At 37.2% G+C, this 22065-nt stretch overlaps 1 protein-coding gene and 1 pseudogene across 1 annotated transcript in view; both read right to left on the bottom strand.

Moving 5' to 3' along the window:
* TENM2 (teneurin transmembrane protein 2) overlaps positions 1–22065 on the bottom strand; it is a 1067650-nt gene that overhangs the window by 946309 nt on the left and 99276 nt on the right. The gene's annotated exons all lie outside the window — the stretch shown is intronic.
* On the bottom strand, positions 21457–21945 carry LOC129509396 (60S ribosomal protein L29-like; annotated as a pseudogene).

Here is a 22065-nt window from a genome sequence, read left to right as displayed (position 1 = left end):
TGTTATAAATTTGATTGCATGTGTGCATGAGGATGGAGTCAGAATTTTCTTATTTTGCTACTAAGGGAAAGCAGATAGCATTCATTAGGACTTATTTCAATGATGACATGGTATAAGAAATGACATACAAAATCCAGAAAGGGATTATAACAAGAACAGTATTTTGTTCTATATCTGAAATGCTCCCTAGGGCAAAGATCTTGTCTCCTGCCAGTAATCTACCCTCAGCAGTTGGAAGAGATCCAGTGTTAAAGAATACCCAATACAGCTTTGTTAAAAATAGCTATGCAGGGACACCTGGGAGGCTCAGTCAGTTAGGTGTTGCCTTCAGTTCAGGTCATGATCCTGGAGTCTAGGGATTGAGCCCCTCATTGGTCTCCCTGCTGAGTGGAGAACCTGCTTTTCCCTCTACCTCTGCCTCTCCCCCCTGCTCAGGCTCTCTCTCTCGCTTACTCTCTCTCTCAAATAAATAAATAAATAAATAAATAAATAAATAAATAAAGTCTTAAAAAAAAAACCCACTATGCATTTATAGGGAGGCATCTGAAGAAAAAAAAAATGGGATAAATGTTTAAAAGGCTTAGGCCATTTTGGTCTTTCTTAGTGTTTACCTGTCCTGAACATATTTTTCAAGTCTATCGTTAATTTGCATGATTTACATAAGAATTTTCATACAAACTTTGTGACATATTCCCTCCTGCTTTGTCAAACAAATACAATGTAAGAATTCTCTTTCAAGATAGCCTCTACTTTCTTAAGTAGGAAACAAAATATAAATATTGCTTACCGCTTTGAAAATTTTAAAATAGTACTCAAAAATAGGACATAGCCCCTCATAATGACAAGAAGTCAGAATCAATGGCCTACTTTTAAAACATCTTTCTGTTTTGGAAAGTATGTGCAGAGGCCTAGCATGCCTGTATTTCTGGAGTCAACAAACATGTTCTATAAAGATCAAGATAGTAAATTTTTTCCACATCTAAGGTCTGTCACAACTAGTTACTACCATTGTATCATAAAGGCCATCATAGAAAACGCTTAAATGGATGGGTGTGTCTGTGTTCCAATAAAACTTTATTTCCAAAACCATCTGGAGAGCCTGATTTGACCATTAGACCACAGCACGCCAGCCCTTGCTATAGGTAAACAGGGAGTAATGAGAAGAAAAGTTTGGGATTCTGGCCAAGCATTAGCTTCCAACTAATCATGTTTCACCAAGGATCGCCCAGAAGAGGAAGACTTCCTGACCAGAAGCTTTCTGACGATGTGGAAATAACAAAAACAGGACATTCCTGGCATGGCAACAATAACTACTACATTGTAACTGGAGAAAAATGCTTTATTTAAGAGGTTGTTGATTAGAAATTGATACAATGTCTTAGGCTACAAGCCAAAGCTGTTCATCTCTTGAGAAGATAGACTTGTACCTAACTGCTCTCACGACAGTAGTTTGAAATTTGGCCTTTTTGCATAATATGTGTTTAGTTCTTGCTTGACTGCTCTGGCTAATTATTATTTTGCCAATTATTTTCTGGCATTTTGATTTGTCAGCGAATATTAGCACACCAATGATGACATCACAGTGTTTTCTTATGTCATTCTTTCTCTTTTTTTTTTTTTATATGTCTCTTCTATTCTGCATATATGAGACAGGAAGATGATAGTCAATTAACCAAATGACCAAAAATATTGATAGTTCAAGATCCAAAAGAACACAAACCCCAAAAAGAAGCTTGTATTCATTCTGACTTGAAAGGGGTACTTATGAAGAAGTAAGGAGTAAGAATTTGGATAATAGCTTAAGAGTTCATTTATATACACCTTTATTAAAAGGACTCTTTGTAGCCTGTGCTTACTATTGTAGTTTGCTTGTAAATCAATAAGTGTTTTGATGGAGAAGATTAGAAAATGCAGGCCCAATACAAAATTTTGTGCAAATTTAAAAATAACTCAATAACATCAATCTTAAAATTATGTACTTGCATTCCTGCATTTCCTAATGATCCCTCAAGGTATACTATTATGTTTTTACAGCCATTAGCACTGTCATTCACCAGAAACATAATGCTGTAATCACTCAGAGGTTCAAGGAAATGAAAGTCTCTCACATTTGCCTACTACCCTCTGTTGTCTAATATAGTATCAAATGTTACAACAGTGTAAACTCTTCCATACATGCAGATAAACGCCTCTGCGGGAGACAGCTGTGATGAACTGCCTAAAATATAAGAGTATCTTCTGATTTTTGAGAGGGGATTGTTCCCTCCCAAAGCAACTATCAACATCCCTTGTGCTATGAAATGTTTGTGTTCTAGTACAACTGCCTGGAAGGTGAATCTAGCTTCTTCCAGGCCTTTGATTATTAAAAAATAAAATTAAATTAAAAAATGGAGGGTCACTCTTGGGGGTGAGGGGAAGAATAAAAGTACAAAGAAGTCATTGAAACCCCTAGAAAGACACACACTCCTTAAAACCTGGAAATGGAAAAGAAACCCATGCTTGATAAATTGGTATTTGTCCTTAGTAGAGGTTATGAGAGATCATAATTAGTCAAGATTGTCGGAAACAAAAGCCAAGGACCCAAAGCACGGACATGCAAACAAAAGAAGGGCACACCCCAGAATTGAATGCCAGCAGATTCTATCAAATGCCTTCCCAGATTCACCAGCAGGATGACATGCAGTTTTCTGTGGGAACTCAAACACAACTTTGTAACACTTTATGGAAACATCAGGATTTTAAAAAGTAAAAGGTTGATTTGGCCAGCGGGACCAGTTGATGATAGAAAGCAGAGGCAACTCAAAATATATTGCAGGAAGAACAAATAGAGCAACATGTGTCCTACAAAACTCCATTGAAGTGACTGCAGATTAAACTACCCCTACTTATAAAAGGTGACTCACATATCATGGGACATTCACATTTTAAGATTTACCATGAGTTTCATACTAAATTATTACTGATATACATACCTGGATATCTGAAACTCTTTATTTATATGAAGGAAAAAGTCTCAGTTACTGTACCATGGGAAGGACTTCATATCTCCTATGTCTTCAAACAATACAACAACCATTTTATTTAGGTACCCCTGTCTTCATTTTATAGATGAGGAATAAAATAAGAAACTTGGCTTAAGATTACACAAAAACAGCGGAGGCTGGATGTGAATCTATATATTTGGTTTTAAATACAGATTTCCCCAACAAAGGTCATGTCCTTTTGCTTCTCTTCCATGTATTCACCATTGTTTCACAACAGGTTAAATTTCTACAATGTGAAAAATGACCTAAAATTTCAAGAACTTAGAAAGTACTCCATGTATAGCTACCTCTCATTATTATCTAAACTTTGGAAAGTTAAATTTTATCTTCAGTAAGAAGACACTTCAAAAACAAATGAATGATTTTCCAACTCTTAATCAAGGTTAGATTCCATGACCTTTCTTTCTGTGTCAACCCCTTTCCCTTATACCCAAGTGTTTTTATGCGATTTGATAAAAAATTAAATGTGAATTAAAATTCATTCCAGGGGAATTTTGCACCTCTCCTTGAGATGATTAGTGACAATTTGCAATCTCACAATCATGATAAATGATCGTTGTAATAAGGAAACGCTAAAAGAAGAGGCTCAATTGGTTCAAGTAGGAAGAGTCAGACATTCCATAACTGGGACTTAACTTCATTCAGTCCCTATGTTTTTTCACTTAACAAGCACTCACTATGTACCTCCAAAAAAGTTGGAACTATGCTGGATGTTGTGGATATAAAACAAGTAAGAGATAGACTGTTCCAAGGATCTCACCCACTCCTTGGAAGACAGGCCCATGCACAAATTGTTAATATAAGTTCATTACAATGTCAGAGCCTTGAGAAAGACCATATTAACCATATTGTCAAGGTTATCCAATCTTCATATCTGCAGATTGATTGGGACACGAGTAACCACATGACCTAAGCTAGGCTGATGAGAATTGAGTATCTTCTCCAGGAATACAGAAATATTTGGAGGACTAATTAAAATGGGCTGTCTTCTGGTAGTTGGATCTGTAATGTATGTACTTGGAAAATGTGAGATCAGAAACTCCTACTCATTAACAGATAAGCAGATGCAGAAGAAGCCAGTTTGCATAGTGAGGGAAGAATAAAAAAGCTGTACAGAAATGTAGGATGGAGGGTCTACACAATTATCCAATTTCCAGTTCCAGTATCTCCCTGGCCTAGGTATAACTCTGCAACTGGATTCACAGCAATATCTCTATACCCTAAAACTAAATCTCCCATTTCAGCTTAAACTGTTTTGAGTTAGCTTCACATATTTGGAACCCAGGAAGTTCAATTTAAGAAGCCATCACCTGAACTTATATGAAGTAAAATTATTTGATCATCCTACATCCTCAAAAATATGCTAGCACCCTACTAGCAAAAACTCTTTAAAATGGTCACCATGCCCACTCCTCCTCCCTTTGTTTATAGATACTCTGCCTTCATCTTCTTAGGAAGTCTTCACCATTTCCCTTTGTACTTGGATCACATAAAAGTTAACTGTTTCAGATAATAAAATCTTAGGCTGCAAAAGCCATTGAACCCATTTGCTATCTGACCCTATTCATATCTTGGACATCCAGATGCCTAAGTAAAATTTGATGATGCTAACAAGCCTGTCTGCCAGTTTCATTTTTAAGCAAATGTCAACAACATTAAATGCTCACGATATGTACTCTGCTAAAGAAATAATATTCAGAGGGAAAAGACATGTGGCCTGGCAACACTCTGAATAGGGGAAGACATATAGGAAACATACAGGTGAAAACATCTTGACTTAGTGCTTGTTTGCGTCAGTCACAAGGAAGATCCTGCAGTGTGACAATTCCGTATCCAAGACCTCAGTGAGGGCTTGTGTTCCTTTGCAGCTGCCAGGGGAATTGGAGGATGTGACACACACTCCATGGGAAAACAGCCCGGAGTTTAGGGAAAAAAACATACACCACTCAACTGTCACATTTCCTAAATCACTCATGAATATATTTCCATATGCACTAACAGCCAGATTATTTCAAGTATGCCCCATCTTGTCTACCACATCAAGATTTACGAAAAAAGAGAAGCTGAGGATGTGGGTGGAGGTGGGAGAGAACATGCCCCCTGGGCCAGTAGCTTGAGTTCACAAGTTTAACATTTCCATGTTAGCCCTATAGCCAAATATCAATCTTTCCATTTCTTCTGCAAAATAAATAACAATACCTAAAACATAAAAACACTGCCTCTTTATTTTCAGACCAATCCTTCAGCAAAATAAGCCTTTGGGGAGAACATGAGACCTTCAATTTTGCATCTAAAGTAGACACTCCTAGGCTACTAGGAATTCTGTGTTTGACCTAGTCCCAACCACTACAGATACAGTACAAACTAAGAAAATATTTTTTTATTCTTTACTGCAAAAGGAGCAGAATTCTCTCGCATTTCTGAAGGTTTTATAAATCAGGAGAGCAGACACCAGAATGGTGAAGGCTGACACATAAAAGGGTGTTATAGAAATAATTCGAGAATTGGTAATATAAGACTGATGGAAAATTTATTATTTTAGCATATGGGGAATTGCCAGAATATATATTAAAATCTAAGTAGGATATGTAAAAATTGGTGGGTGGGTGGAATGTACAGAAATCTAGTCTGAAGTGAAAACACTCAATTCTCTGCTTCGGTCTGTTCATTTCCCCCCAGGGTAATATGCAAGAGTTCAGTCTCTGACTCCGCAGGCAGGGGTTTGAATTCCAGCTTGACTTCCCTTTGTTAGCGGTGACCCCTGAGCAAAATTCTCAGCCTGTCTTAGTCTCTCTTTACTGTTCTGTGAAATGAGGATGATAATCCTCACTTTACTAGGTAGCATTATAAGGACTTAAAGAGACCATTCTACAATACATTAACACAGTGCCTAATGCCGAGTAAGCACTCATACATGCTAGCAAGGCTATATTAATTTGTTCATATACTTAAAATGGAAGAGGGAAGTGAATGTGATTTGCCCAAAGTCGTAACGGACTGTAACAGATACTAGACATAATACTACTCAGAAAGCCTACAGCCTTGCCTTATATTCAGCAAGGTTCCCAGAGTATCTTTTCCAGTGTGTATTTGAGACTAGAAAATAAATCCCTTTTAACCCCCTTTTCCACCAAGGATTGCTAAGGACCTGTTGGATCTGCAGCAATTCTGCCTCAGGACCCTCCACCTCTCTCATCTACCCCATAGTATCCTTGTCTATCCTCATCCACTATCAGTGTATACACATTTTATCATCTAGGAAAAGCAATGGAAAGAGCATTTACACACTTTGTCTTGCTGGCTTGCCTTGATGAATTGAACCATTTTGGAATCTCACAAACCTGTGAACCACATCCTTCTTTAACTCACTGGGCATCAAAAGAAAGAGAAAGCAAGGAAAACAAAAAGAAAAAAAAAAAAAGGTAGTCATTATTGGGAGCTTATCTTCCAAGCAATGAGGTAAGAGCTTCCTTTGCATCATCTCTTCCAGTATCCTCAACAATCCCACCCAAAGGTCCCCCTAATTTGAATTTGAAAATTAAACTAAACATCTCAATAATATTAAAAAAAAACTAGATTTCAGTACCATTCCATTTTAAAGATGATGAACATTCAGTCCAAAGTCAAACAGCTCATGAGTGGTGGTTGGTTGTTTTGAAGTCAGTCTAACTCTAGAATAGGAACTGTTCACCTCTCCCTCTAGAGAACATTAAAGAAATGGGAGGCCCAGGGGACTTAACTATTTATTCCAGGTAGATGCAATGTGTGTCTTTCAAATTGGAACAATTACAGGATAACATTCTAAAAAAATGAGAATTTATTCAGCACAGACTATATCCATACCTGTTCAAGGACAGTACGTGCGCGCACACACACACACACACACACACACAAACACACAATCCATGAGGAAGATAAATCAAAGAAGTTATTTGAAGAATATAAATATTGAGGCTTTAGTATTTCAGTTCATTTTTGTGACCTGCTTCTGCCACAAGAGAAGTCTTCCACCCAGGTAAACTATCTATTCCCTCCTCTTTGTCTCAATTCAGGCAGTCTCTCTACCTGAATGAGAGTGATAATGATGATGTCAGTGACAACAAACACTAAACAAAAGCTACCATTTATTGAAAGCTTACTTTGCATCAGAACCTATATGCTAAGAGTTTTATGTGCATTATCTCATTTAATGGTCAGCGGCAATGAAGAGTAATAGCAACTGTTCTCTTCATTTTACAGACAATGAATCTGAGATTTAAATAGGATAAGTAACATATTAAGGTCACACATGAAGTTAGGGTCAGAGATGGGACCAACTGCCAGAAACCATAACCTCTATGTGTCACACGCTGTATACTTCACTGTCCTTATCATCCTTTTCACCTAACGCTGGAATTCTTGAACTTCAGTGAACATGAGAATCACTTGTGCAGCTTGTCAAAACAGCCTGCTGTCCCCACTCTCTGTTACTCAGTAAGTCTAGGGTAGGGAGAAGACAAGAATCTACATTTCTTGTCTTTGCCCTACATTCCCCCCCTGCCTTCCTCCCTCCATCCAAGTGGTGTTGATACTGCTGGTCCTAGGACCATACTTTAAGAACCATTGATCTAATAAAATCTTCTGTGTTTTTCTACCTGTCAATTGGAGAATGCTAGCACCAAACTCACAGAGATAGTTGAAAACACGTAGTGCACAGAAAGCTCTTAGAGCTAGCACCCCAAGCAGAGTAAATGATCTACATATTGTGGTATTGGTCATTATTGTTGTTTTTATTGTTTAAGGCCAAGTTCAAATTTTCTAAACAAACTAACCAGAATAATTTTCCTTTCTACATCTTATTATTGTCTTTGTGCCATTTCACATCAGTAATTACATTTTACTGTACATTGTATATATAGATGGTTAGCTCTCATGATATATTGCCAACACTATAAGGCAGCAAATAATGCCAATTTATATTGTTTTCCTATCTTCCATAGTGCCTAGCACAGTGCTCCACAAGTATTTATTAAATTGTTCATTGCTTTAATTAAATGACTCAAAAGCAGAGAGTGAATCTAGAAGATATTTAAATTATACTATTAGAATCAATTTAGCAGAAGATTTAGTAAGATCCCTTAGGTCTCCTGATTCAGACTCTAATGCCAGCCCTCAGTTTGTTGCACAGACCTAGATATAGCCATGGAAGAGGAGATAAACAGCCAATGTAATTACAGTGACATAATGGTTACACTTTTATAGCTGAGGGGAGCAGCAAATAGGATTTTAAAAATCAAATTAAAACTGTCATTCCACAACATTAAGTTTCCAGAATTTTCATTTTTTAATATTAATGATTTTTTCTTCAAAAAGGAACAAACAATGCTAATTCTACTGCTACAATACTGTTAATGAAGAAATAAAGAATAATTTATCATTGCATAATTAACACAGTACAGTTAAGCATGTTTTAATGATTTTGTATAATGGCATCTCATAACTAGATGATACTTGTTAGTCATAGTGGGAAAGAAAACTATCCAAGGAATCATTAATAAAGATGGATAAACTGACCAGGTATTTATTTCATTCCTCTATATATATAAAGTGTTTACAAGATTTCTTGGTGTATTTTGGTATTGTTTTATTCCTGAGTCTGTAGGTGACCAGATGGTTAATAAAACATTTTAACTGGTTCAAGAAATAAAAGGGTAAGGAATAAGAGGCTACAAATGCAACCCTTGGAAATCAACAGGCTTTCCTCTTCTTTGTTTCCAAACGGTACCAACTCTCAACTTCGCAGGTGCATGAGATTTTTAAGGTGGTAGAATGTTGTTATGTTTAGCCATCTATAATACTTTAAAATCAACAGAAATTAGTGAAGAAATTTATTGGAATTTTCTCTTTAAAACATTTTAGGGGCCAGGAAATAAACATCAAAGAAAATGAGTTAAGGGTAATAAACATGGTAATAAACATGTTCTTATTACTACTCTTTCTTTTGATAGTGTTAGCAAAAATAGATTCTTTGAGTTATTGGAGATTGTATCTCTAACAAACACTGCAAAAATTTCCACACCTACATTCGAACAAAGCAGGTGCATGTGCATATTCATGTTTGAGTTATTATGGGGGTAGGAGAGTGAAGAGGCAGGGTGGACAGAGTTGCCTTTTGCCCACTGTAGAGGTTTCAAACAAGTGACCTACAGGACACATCCAGCATGAAGAAACATTTGTTTGACACATATATTACTTAAATCATATTTTAGCTAGTGTTCAACATATGCAAATTGAGAAATTATACTTATAAAATATATATTTCCAGCTGCTCTTTAGAAATCAGATCATTTAGCTACACTGAACCCATAACATACAATCTGTAGAAGAGTGTCAGGGGCTGTCCCCTTTTAGCAGGACTTGTGTCTCCAGATCTCTAGTTGTATATATTCTCTATTGTCTGACACTTAAGCCTATTTCATCATTTATATTACCTGCTTGACTCCTGTTGACATTTACATTTTTTTACACGGAGCTACTATATCTCTAGCATAGTGGTTCTCAAAGCATCATCCCTAGACCAGTAGCATCAGCATCACCTGTGAATTTGTTAGAAATATAAATTCTCAGCCCTATCCCAGACCTACTGACTCAGAAACTCTAGAGATAGGACCCATCACTCTGTGTTTAGCAAGCCCTTCAGGTGATTCTGATAGCCATTTAAGTTTGAGAATCACTAGTCTATCACATTCCTCTTGCATATCTGAGCTTTGAGATGCTTATTTATTCTTGGCCTGCTTTCATATCCAGTAACTGTGAAGGATCAATAGCGGTGGGGACATTACCAAAGCCCTTTTTGTTCTTGTCAGTTGAAGTGAAATTTTTACTGCACAAATTGAAACAGAGGGGCAGAGAGTAATCTCATGAGTGAAGCCACAACCTTTTATAGCTTAGATTTTCTGTATTCTATATCAGTTGAAATTTAATAGAGGGTTAGGATGATCAAGTTCCATCCATGGCTATACATATTGCTAAGTGGCAAGGTGTTTTCATGACAGAAGGAAGCTAAGGGGGAAAGGAAGAGCCTGTTTTTGATATTATAGAATTCTAAACAGCAAAGTCTAAGACAAAAATGTTTTGTAGCATTTCCATATTACTTCCTCTACCTCCCTATAGGCTAAGCACAGAGCTGACAGCAGGGGATGACACAAGAGCACGGAGAACACAAGGGTGGTTCATTCAGGAGACAACAATGCAAACAAGACTACCACAGTATCTGCCCACCTCTATGAGCAGTGGAGCTGACATCAGCAGCCACATTCTCTGGACTTTTTATTACATTAGGAAATGTAAGCCCTATTTTTTTAAGGGTCTTTCATTTGAGTTTTAGTTGCAGCTTAACACATTCCTAACTGGTATGGCCACTGCAACCACCATATACATGAAAAAAAAGATTTAAAAATTTGCATACTCCAACCATATAAAACATACTATCTCCAAATTATGGTCAGTAAAAGACTATGGAATTTCCTCTTTTTTTTTTTCTTCAAAGTATCAGTATCAAGTTTCAAAGGGCATTCTTAATTTCTTGCTTTGTGAAATATGGAAAACAAGAGTGTATCTCTCTTCACCTCACCTTGGCTCACAATTTCATTAATTTTGGCCACATAATCTCTTAGTCTTCATCTTTCAAAATGCAACAGTATAATCTAGGCAATCCATACACAAACTCATTCTTATAGATCTTAACAATTACTCTTCTTTGATATTTTCTAGCTCCTTTTTGTCATTCTTGGCAATTTTTTTTAAGATTTTATTTATTTATTTATTCATGAGAGACACAGAGAGAGAGAGGCAGAGACACAGCCAGAGAAGGAAGCAGACTCCATGCAGGGAGCCCAATGTGGGACTCCATCCCAGGACTCCAGGATCATGCCCTGGGCCAAAGGCAGATACTCAACCGCTGAGCCACCCAGGTGTCCCTCTTGGCAAGTTTTAATTACTATATTACTCTGTACTTCTGTGTACTCCATATTTTCTCCATTTTATTCATGACATATTTACATCTTACTGGTCCATTTAACTATAGCATAAAGCAGAGGAAAGAGTTTATAATTGTGAACATTTTCCCAACTCACTTTCTAATATGTTTCTGAATTTTCTTGGTTTAATTTTCATTTTTCTATAATGAAACTCTTCATTTTTTTAGTCACTTGGTTGCTTTGTTTTGTTTTGCCTCAATTAATTTGGCATTTCACCCTCAGAAAATATTAGATACTTGTGATTTGATTCTTTTCTTTCCAAATAATTCATTCCTCACCAACTCTTGTCCTAGTAAAACAAAGTAGGATATAACCAAAATCTTAGCTACAGGGATATGTGTTGCAATACTGTTTATAATAACCAAGTGTTCGGAAACAATTGGTTGTCCAAAAATAGGAAAATGAATTAATCAATTATAATACCTTACACAGTGCAATCTTCAAATGTAATGCAATGAGATGTATCTGTATATATGGCTAGTGGAAAAAGGATACAAGACATTACATAGGGTCTGATCTTAGTTTATGGTGGGGCCATAAAGGAAAGTTGTATTATCTTTTTTGCATATTCTATTTTATCTATATAACCTAATTTATTGATATGGTACCTTAAGCTCTTCCATCAAAATCTTGATCTATATGCCTGTCAAATAGAAAGATCTCATCTCAGTATGGTATGCATGAGAAAGGAACACAATTTTTAACTCTGAAAGTATTGAAGAAAAATGTAGATATCTTTACTGAAATGTCTTCAGAGTATATGGAAGAATTAATGAAAAATTGCATCTTAGGATATTCAGCAAACCGCCTTATCTTTTCACACAGGAAAACTTCCTAAAAGTTGTTTTACCACTCGATCTCCCCCAAATCTCACACCACATAGCACCTACTCCACTTCTTATTTTCTTTCTTCTAAAGCCCTCCAAAACTTCACTCCTTATATCCGTGTTAGTTTTTCCTCTTCTCCTAATGTCCCCTTCCCTTCCTAGCTACTTTTTCACTATGTAAATCAACCTATATATATCAGTTTCTTTCTGTTTAGTCTACTTATATCTCCACAAATTTGGTAAAGAAGCAGTCAGACAAAAGACCTCCCTTAACAATGTGGCAGGAAGGGGACAGGAAGACAAAGAATAAATTGCATTGGTTCTTCAACATCTGTATTATACTTTACTAATGGCCCTTATATTACATTATACTTTGGGGTTAATACAATACTTTAATTTTAGTCCCAATTACAACTTCTATAAACATCTATTACCTTTATAATCAGTTTAAAAAAAAGATAAATGCCAGCAGCAGAAATTCCCTGGCAGTTTCCATTATTCCCACTGCTCTATTAAGGGAAGTGCCCATCATCTCCATCCTTTTGTTTCTTTGCTTTGAATTGGTTACTCCTGACAAAGCATGCTCGACCAATGAGTTTTATTTCTCAACCACTGGAGAGGTGTTTTAACTCTGCAAAGTTTTAACTCACCCATTGCCAAGGGTCACTAACCCAGAATGCCTGTCACATTTGTAGCCAGGGACTATGCGAATATCAAAACCACATAGACAATATCCAGCTCATTCACTTGCATCTCAGGCAGTGCAAATGGGCCAGCTCCAGAAAACATACCCAGAGGCACTTCATCACATACAAGGTGGACACCAGTTAGTGTAGGATCCCTTCCAAAAACCGAAAACCAAAGCCAAAGCTAAAGCCAAAAGAATGCATAATGAATGGGAATAAAGAACATTTAACAAAACAGCAATCACAAGCCTCATCAAGTTTCCCAAGACATTTTAGGAACTGCCATTAAAAACTCATTGTTTCCAAACATCTCTTTAATAATCCTGAGTTCCAAACAATTCTGCAGAGAAACAAAGTTGTGATAGCATGTGCCTCAATGGCATCACCATATATACCTAATGAAGAACAAGCAAAGCACAAAATAAAAATAAAACTTAAATCACACCAGATCTCAACTTTCGAACACATATACCTCAGAGATATTGTTTCATTTAAATCAACACCGCCATATTCTACATTTGCTAGTTGGAGGTTTTTGCCTTAACTGAAACAGCCTACAGTTTCTTGTTTTCTCAAAAAACTTTTACTTCTTGTATGTGGACAAACCTCAAACAAATGTAGCTATAAACATCAAAGTAGCAAATAATTGAAATCTATTTGAAATAGAAAGAATGTATAAGGGATGCTTGGGTGGCTCAGTGGTTTAGCGCCTGCCTTTGGCCCAGGGCGTGATCCTAGAGTCCCTGGATCAAGTCCCACATCGAGCTCCCTGTGTAGAGCCTGCTTCTCCCTCTGCCTATGTCTCTGGCTCTCTCTCTCTCTCTCTTTCTCTCTCTCTGTCTCTCATGAATAAATAAATAAAATCTAAGAAAGAAAGAAAGAGAGAGAGAGAGAGAGAGAGAGAGAGAAAGAAAAAAGAAAAGAAAGCAAGCAAGCAAGAAAGAAAAAGAAAGAAAGAAAGAAAGAAAGAAAGAAAGAAAGAAAGAAGAAAGAAAGAAAGAATAAGGGGATCCCTGGGTGGCGCAGCGGTTTGGCGCCTGCCTTTGGCCCGGGGTGCGATCCTGGAGACCCGGGATCAAATCCCACATCGGGCTCCCGGTGCATGGAGCCTGCTTCTCCCTCTGCCTGTGTCTCTGCCTCCCTCTCTCTCTCTCTCTCTCTCTCTCTGTGACTATCATAAATAAAATAAAAATTAAAAAAACAAAGAAAGTAAGTATAAGTGCCAAAGGTTTGCATAAAGCTCAAAGAAAAACATACCTAGAAGAAAAAGAGAACAGGACACATTCCCAATTGGTGCCAATTCCCTAAACTATTTCATTCATTCTTGCAAAGATAAGTGCTTTTAAGTGGGAAACATGCCTTAAAGAAAGAACATGGCTTTTAGCAATCACCCTTTGGAAATAGGACCTTCATAATGGTGTAATTTTTGGTACATTAAATAAAAGTCCTCATTTACAATCATCTAGAAAAAGAAGGATTTTAGTCTTTATTCTAAATGTGGAAAAGATTACAAAGAAATAAAGTTTGCCATTCAAGAGTTTGCACTTTGCAAGTGTCAATAAATATTATTAAAATTCTTTTAATAATTCTCCATTTCTTCTGCAATTTGACAGACCTACGAACTACGATTTTGAGTGCAGAGCTCAAGACATCAGAAAAAGAACTTTCATAGCACAGAATATTTAACCACATGGAATGAACAAAAATAAATAATTTCTTAGTAGGTACAAATGATTTCTTATCACATCTAAACTCACTCATTACGATGGCCTAAGAGGAACTAGTTAATCTAGTATCTTCTGTTCGCACATCATCAGCCATACTGACTCCACTCTGGACACAAGCGTTTTCTTTCTGTTCCTTGAACCAGCCAAGGACACTCTCTCACAGTGCATTAGCACTTGCTGCTCCCACTTCCTAAAGGGGTCTGACCTCAGAGCTATATGTATGGTGGCCCTTGGACTTCTCAGCATTCAGCTCTCAGCTCACATGACCCCTATACAGAAAGACCTTCCTGGATTGCCTTATCTAAATTCAACACTCACTCATTACTTCCTTTAGAGAGTCTTTTTTATTATTATTATTATTACTTCATCAGTAGGAGTCATTACTCTCCCTATAATGCACCTTATATTTTTTTCTATTTATTTCTGAGATCTCTCTCTCTCTCTTTCTCTGTCTCTCTGCCCCCCCCCTTTTTTTTTTTGGTAATGTAACTTCCATGAGAGATAAAGACTTATATTTCCCAAGGCCAGTAAATACTTGCAGACTGCATGAGAGAAGGTAGAGAAATTGAAGACAAGGGCTGGTTAATCGGCTGACCCAGATAGAATCTCCTCTATTCTGGAAGTGGGATAGCTGGATGAAGGAATGACTTTGACACAGATGCATAATAGAGAGCTTCCATTTCATCTCCATGTGGAGCACAGCAGGGAGGAGAGCCCTTTCTCTACGCATTCAGCACTAAACATGGTTCTGACACAAATGGCTTTCTTCCTGAGCTTTGTTTGAAGACTTTGAATGAGGCAACTCTTAGGTGGGAAAGATCTGAAGAAGCAGATGTTCCTGAAACTGCCCTTTCTCTCTTGTCACCCTTTCTCTCCCTGGTTCTGCACACTTTTACTGTGATCCTTGGAAGCTCGGAAGTTCATGGTCACCATGCCAGCTGATCTTTAGGAGTGTAAACTGTTCTCTGGTTAATCCTCACTGAAGTGTAGAACATGTCTTTTCTTTTCCCTATATGTCAATCAAGCGACTTGTACTAAAAATCTCAGAGAAAGGAAAAGCAAGAGATAAAATAATTTGCCAACTTTATTTTAAAATGATTTGGCAGGCAAGCTTTAAATGTAACTATCCAAGTTCCTGTCCCTTGTATATAATCCCATCTAAGGAAGAAAAAGTAGACATCATGGTCATAGCAGAATCTTCAAAGTTTTAGCTTGCATTAAATTTAGATTGTTGTTAATTCTAGAATATTGATTTGAGGTCAGGCATTCCACAAGCATTTAAAGAGCACCAACTACATTCCTCAGTAAATGTAAACAGTTATAGCTCTGTATGCACAATGTAATTTAATACTAAATAGTGCTTGTAGCTTGAGGAAAGGAATAAATGATAAAGTTTTAGTTAAAGAGCACCAACTAGCTATGTTCTGCTTTTCTCATTAAGATATCAAATCTAAGCCTCAAAGAGGTTAGACACTTACCCAAGCATACACAATAAGAAGTCAAGAACAAGGACCCAAACCCATGTCTATCTAACTGCAAAAAGCATGTTTTTTGCATTTATCAAGTTGTCTGCATGATAAGGATATGAACAAGATTATGTAATATTATACTGGATTAAACTCCTTCCCAGAGAGCTATGACACGTGAGGTCAGAGTTAAGCATCCAGCTGAACATATGTAAACACCAAAGTGTCACAAGTGTTGACTTGGCATGAGGTATTGTGTTAACTCTACTCTAGAGCGATCTAAAGGTAATAATCAGATTGTGTTGAAGGTATACAGAATCAGTATTTAGTTGAACCAATCTAGCAGAGATCACTAGTTGTTGGCCTTGCTCCAGGTTCTCCTCTTCTGCCTCAGTGCACATCTAGATTATCTTTCACAGTCTCCTTTGCATTAGACATGGCTGCATAATTCAGATCTACCAATAGAAGGGGAGTAGAAGTGACATGGACCATTTCCAGGCAAAATCTGTAACAATCTCTTAGATGCTCCTTTCCCTACATAGTTGACCAAAATGGAAGTGATCTTGGAAGATAGGTGTTGAAGATGGCAGAGTTTCTATTAGCCTGGGTCCTTTCCTCCCCTAAAACAGTTCAAAAGAAAATCATCCACTGCTATTCACCTGCCTACTATTGTTAATGAGGAATAAATTATTTATTTGAGCCATTTTACAACAGTAGTTGGCCTACAGCTAGATTCCATCATACTTGTTGAACTATACCAAGGCTAATATTTCCCTTCCCAAGCTTTGGGCTCAGCAGCTCCTCCTCCTCAATACCTTTCTTTATCACCTTTGGCACTTCTATTCTATAGCTTTCTTAGTTTCTGCAAAGTTTTCCCTAACCTCAAAGAGTATATTTCATAGCCTTCTAAAATTTCCTCTTTTGTGTTTCAGAAGCATAGAGCAAATTAACCTTGTGAACTCCTACTTGAGTAGATGCCAGGAGAACTCCATCACACTAGGCCCCCAGAAAAGGCCTGACCTTGGCCCTGAATACATTTTTCCACCTTGTTTAGCTTTCCTGAGCCATCTTGACTGAGAAATTTTCTGTATTTCAAATGTAGACAATGATTTATCTCTTGTGATGCTAAACTGAGATTTACCTTAGCACATAGTAGGTATGCAAATATTTATCAAATATTGTTTATCCTTTAGGTTTTCAAGGAGATTAAGATAAAATTCCAATGCCATAGCTTTGCACATCAAGATGACATTATGTGTAAAGTGTAACTAACAAACGAAATCTCAAAAATGTATACAATGGACAAAATGTCTGTTGCCTCATGAACCATGGTCCAAAGTCAATTAATCAAACTGAACAGTCAGTTAATCAAACTGAAAAACTCACAGGTAAAATTCATAGGGTCATTGAGATGTTCTCCACTTTTTACTAAGATGAGGTAGGTCCAGACACTTGGCCATTTTTTGGCACCCGTGGAGTATACAAACTGGATATCATGAATTTGCCCAAATTGGCTAATCTGAATGCAGTGAGAGAGCCTTATTTTGGGTCCATTCCTCATCATGAACAATTAAACAAAATACTACTTACGGGCTCCTCTTAATTCCAAGCGAATGAAGGACAGAATGAGACAGTAAAAATATCATCTAACAGCATAGCATATATATAGTATTAGGTATTAGGATGCATTTTAATTGTTTTAACTCTTCATTACTACTGCTAATGTTTGGGTTTGTAGATTTCCCTATAAAATAATGTTGTTTCATTGTTTTATTTATATAGCTTTGCATGCCATCACTCTTCTTGAGTTTAGTTATTTGTTGGAAACCAAAGGACCCTCTCAACTAAAAGCAATTGCAAATATACAGCCAGTTCTCATGCTTCTATTGCTCTATGGGCACACAGAGCTGGACCTCAGAATTAACTTTTACAATACATTACTTCTCCTTCCAGATGCTACATTCTTTCTGAATGTATTCAGAATATAAAGATTCTAATCATTGGCACTGTTTCCTATTCAGGGATTTAAAACACCTACAAGCTGAAGTTGTATCCATTGAGAATGGTCCCCACTCTACTTCCATTTCTCATAGTTGATTCTTACTCAGAAGAGAGAACCAATTTGCCTCAATATATCACCACTTGGCCAAATAAACCCCAAACTGTCCAATCAACATAACCTCTCAAGCAAACAAACTAGGAATGGGACTCATGAAAGAAATATGGCTGGCATTTACATCCATCACCACACGTCTCAGAAGCTGTTCACTAAATCTATTCACTCAGCAGCATTCTTAGAGACTAAAATTTTTTGTATTGAGATGCACAATACGACAATCAAATAACAGGTCAACACAGTAAGCTTTTACAATGCAACATCTTTTCAGAAAGACACGTTTCTCTCTGTACAGGGACTTGCCACAGTGCAGGAACAAGTAAGATGGAATGGTCTCCAATTTCAGATCAGAGAGCAAGAGTGTGTAATACATGTCAGATTCCCCTCACATAATACTTCCATCAAATAAAACCATCTGGATTGGCATACTATATATCAGTGCTGTGCAAAAGAATACAATGGGAGCCACAAATGCAAGTCACACATGTAATGTTACATTTTCTGGTAGCCATATTAAAAATTTAAAAAGAACTAGGTAAAATTATTTTAATAATATATTTGGTTTAACCCAACAAATCTACACTACAATAATTTCAATGTGTATTCAGTATTTTAAAATTTGCTAATAGCTATTTTACATTCTTTTTATTCATACTAAGTGCTTAAAACCTGTTGCATATTTTATACTCATAGTGCATCTCAACTTGGACTAGCCATATTCCGAACGCTAAATAGTCAAATGTAGCTACCATATTGGACAACCAACTTTACATTTGGGCACATCATGTGCTACTTTCCTGGAATGATCCCCATTACCATTAATCCTCCACTTAACTAGCTCTATTCACTCAGAGCTCAGAATTATTTATTCAACACATATTTATTAAGTGGACACAATATTCCAGGTAGTGCTGTAGGGTCAAGGATAAGGAATGGACAAGACAAAGTCTTTCTTTCAAAGCATGGAAGTACAAACATTCACCAAGAGAGGCCTTGCCTGATTCCTTGATAGGACATGCCCCTCTGTCACATGTTTTTATAGTGCACACTCTTCCTTCACAGGATGTTTCCTAATTTAAATCATTTGCCAAATATCTACTTTGATAGACTGTAAAGATCCATGAGAGTAAACATAACATCTCACTCATTGCGGCATCTCAAAACCTACCAAGCACAGTCTGTGCCTGGCATAGAGCAGATGTACAAAAATATTTGTTGAACATAAAGCAGGAGGGAGGAAGAGAAGGAAGTGGCGGGGGGGGGGGAGGGAAAATGAGAAGGAGGGAGGGAGGAAGGGAGAGAGGTAGAGAGATATACACTTGTAGAAGGTAACTCTGTCAATGATGTTCATTAGCTAAACAGCAGAGTTAACTGCCAAAATTTACCATTCTCTACCTTATTTATATTCAGCCCTTTCTGAATTCTCCCAAGTTTCACAGAATCAGTGTTTTATACCTTGTACTTCATTTGCTACTTTCCTGGATTTACTTCAATAATGTTTCAATTCTGGTTGGGTCCTAAAGGTATGTATAAAGGGGCTATATATTTTACAGCCACTCCAGTAAATTTTGAAACCTTGTTTATCTAGTTTATATTGTGTCACATGCATTCAAAAGAAGCTGGCTCACTTTACCACTGTCATCTTGCCAAGTATCAACAGAATGGTGATAAGCTGTTCATACCTAGCTCTAATTACAGAGATATGCTGATATTTCTTTCCACTGGCCTATTCACTTTTTACTGACTTAATCAATCACCAGAATTTCTTTTTTAGGCCAGTGATTTTTTTTTCATTATTATTATTTTTTAAGTTTTTGCTAGAACATACCATATATGCATATTAGGCACTTTCAAATTTATGTTGCAGTCAAAAACTTCAAAATGTTTTATGACACATATTGGGTTTTTTTCATCTCTATCCTCTAAACCGTATTTTACTCATTGTCTCATTTATGTCAGTGATCTACATACAGATTCAGCTAAGTTGGTCAATGTTGAAATTCTCTGCAGCCCTCTATTCCTAATCTTTCTCTAGAAAGATCAGGGGTTGTCAAAATGTGGTCCAAGTACCAAGAGCATAGACATCACCTGGGAATTTGTTAGAAATACATATCTTCAGGCATCTCCAGACATACCAAATCAGAGAATCTGGGGATGGGGCCCAGCAATCTGTTGTTTTATGGAGCTCTGCAGGGGAATCTGGTATACAATCTGATGCAGAGTTTAAAAAGCACTGCTCTCATCCAACCTCTTGCCCTATGCTAGGGTGCAACACTATCAGCAACAAAAGTGAATTAGCCCACTGGGCACTCAGTTTTAGAAGTGAAATAGGGTATCATGATATAGAAATGTACTTAGAGAGCATATTTAAATCTTAGAACGATAAAAAAATAAAACTATAAACTAAAATGAAATTTACAAAGAATGGCACAAGCATTAAAAAACAGACCAAAAAAAAAAAAAAAACTCTTAAATGGAAATCCATCAAATTTCATTGTAAAGGGGAAAAGAAGTCACTGGGGCTATTTTAAAAATCTACAACATTTCTGAAATCAGATTCCAAGTTGTCTTTCAGTTTTTGTTTATAGTATTTTTAGATCTCCCTCTGCATGCTATGTTTTCTTTTAGACATACTGCCAACTTTTTGTATCTGTCATCTGGTTTTGAAAATGAGGTTTCTCATCATTTTTTAAGCATTTCACCATTTCAATTGTCACACTAATGCTTGGTACATCTGGAAGTTCCTATGATAGGATGGATTTAGAATCTACATTTAAAAGCGTGTCAAATAATTACCAATATTTAATTTCATGTTCCTTCAGAAAAAAAAAATCCATTAGAAGTTCTACAGCTCTTCTTCCGTGCCATCTCCTAAATTAAACTTCATATTAAAAAGACTAGATTCTAGGATTTCTCAGGCTTCACATTTTCAAATTTAAATTCAAAAAAGCAGAAAGAAATGATATGGAATGAAGTGATTTATCCCAGGGGTTTGTTCTTTTTAACTATAAGATAAATCGAGAATCACAAGGGGGGAGAGGAAAGAAAGAATCACATGAGTCGGGCTGGCATCCTCATGTTATTTTTGTATGTGATTACATATTGCTTTGGGGTTTCTATTTCAAGCACTAGTCATTTATTTTTTCCTCCAATACAAATGTATTCTTGATGACTAGGATATCGTTCTAATTATTTCTAATAAAAATCATTTGGCACCCTTGAATTTTTACAGTGTTTCTCCAAAAGATTCAAAATATTAAACAAAAGTATCCTTCCATCCACCAACTGCAACATAACTTCAGAAGTTAATTAATGTCACAAAGGATTAGACTGTGAAGGCTGTTTGGGATGGTAGCAAAAAGCATAAACTTGGAAGTCAAATTGCACAGGTATGAATTCAGTTCTGTCACTTACTAGATGACCTTGAGCAATTCCTCAGACTATGTTTTTTTTTTTTTTTTCCTGCCACAGGTTTATTTGTACAAATAGCACAGGAGGACACCAGGCCCATGCAGACAGAAGCCCAGGGGTCGTACCAGTCTTTCTGTCCTCACACTGGCAGGCAGAAGCCTCTACACTGAAGCCTTTGTGGAGGCCTGGGCACCTTTGGGAGCCTGCGCTGCAGGAGTCGAAGTAGGAGCCGGAGCTGGGGTCGCAGCTGCAGCCTGGGCCTTGGTTTGAGCCTTGGCCTTGGCCTTTGGCCGGCAGAGCCTGAGACCTTTGGCAATGCGGGCATGAGCACGTTTCCCGAGCTTGGGGTGAGCGATGTAGGCAAGTCGATTGAGCTTGTGGCTGCCGCCCTTTGGGATCTTGGGCTTAGCCTCCTTGGGCTTGACAAGGGCCTTGATAGCCTCAGCACGCGCCGTCATGGCCTTGGCATTGTTGGCCTGCATATTCTTCAGGCCCTTCTTGTTGTGCTTCTTTACAAAGTGCATGTTCCTCAGGAACTTGGGGTCTACCCCCTTAAAAGATTCATATCTTTGTGACCGGCGTTTCTTGATGCCATTTCTATGCCATTTTCATGACTGGTTGTGTGTGGTGTGGCTCCTGGACTTGGCCATGTCTGTACCAAAGCCCGCGGCTCCCCAAGCACCCTCAGACTCTATGTTTAAAATTTATCATGTATAGCAAATATGTGGAAATTTATCTAGCTCCTGAATTGTTGTTACCAAGGATCAATC

The sequence above is a fragment of the Nyctereutes procyonoides genome, unplaced genomic scaffold (assembly GCF_905146905.1).
Source record: "Nyctereutes procyonoides isolate TBG_1078 unplaced genomic scaffold, NYPRO_anot_genome, whole genome shotgun sequence".
NCBI classification, from domain to species: Eukaryota; Metazoa; Chordata; class Mammalia; order Carnivora; family Canidae; genus Nyctereutes; species Nyctereutes procyonoides.
The sequence above is the reverse complement of the archived record's forward strand: the minus strand, read 5'-3'. Positions and strand labels throughout refer to the sequence as shown.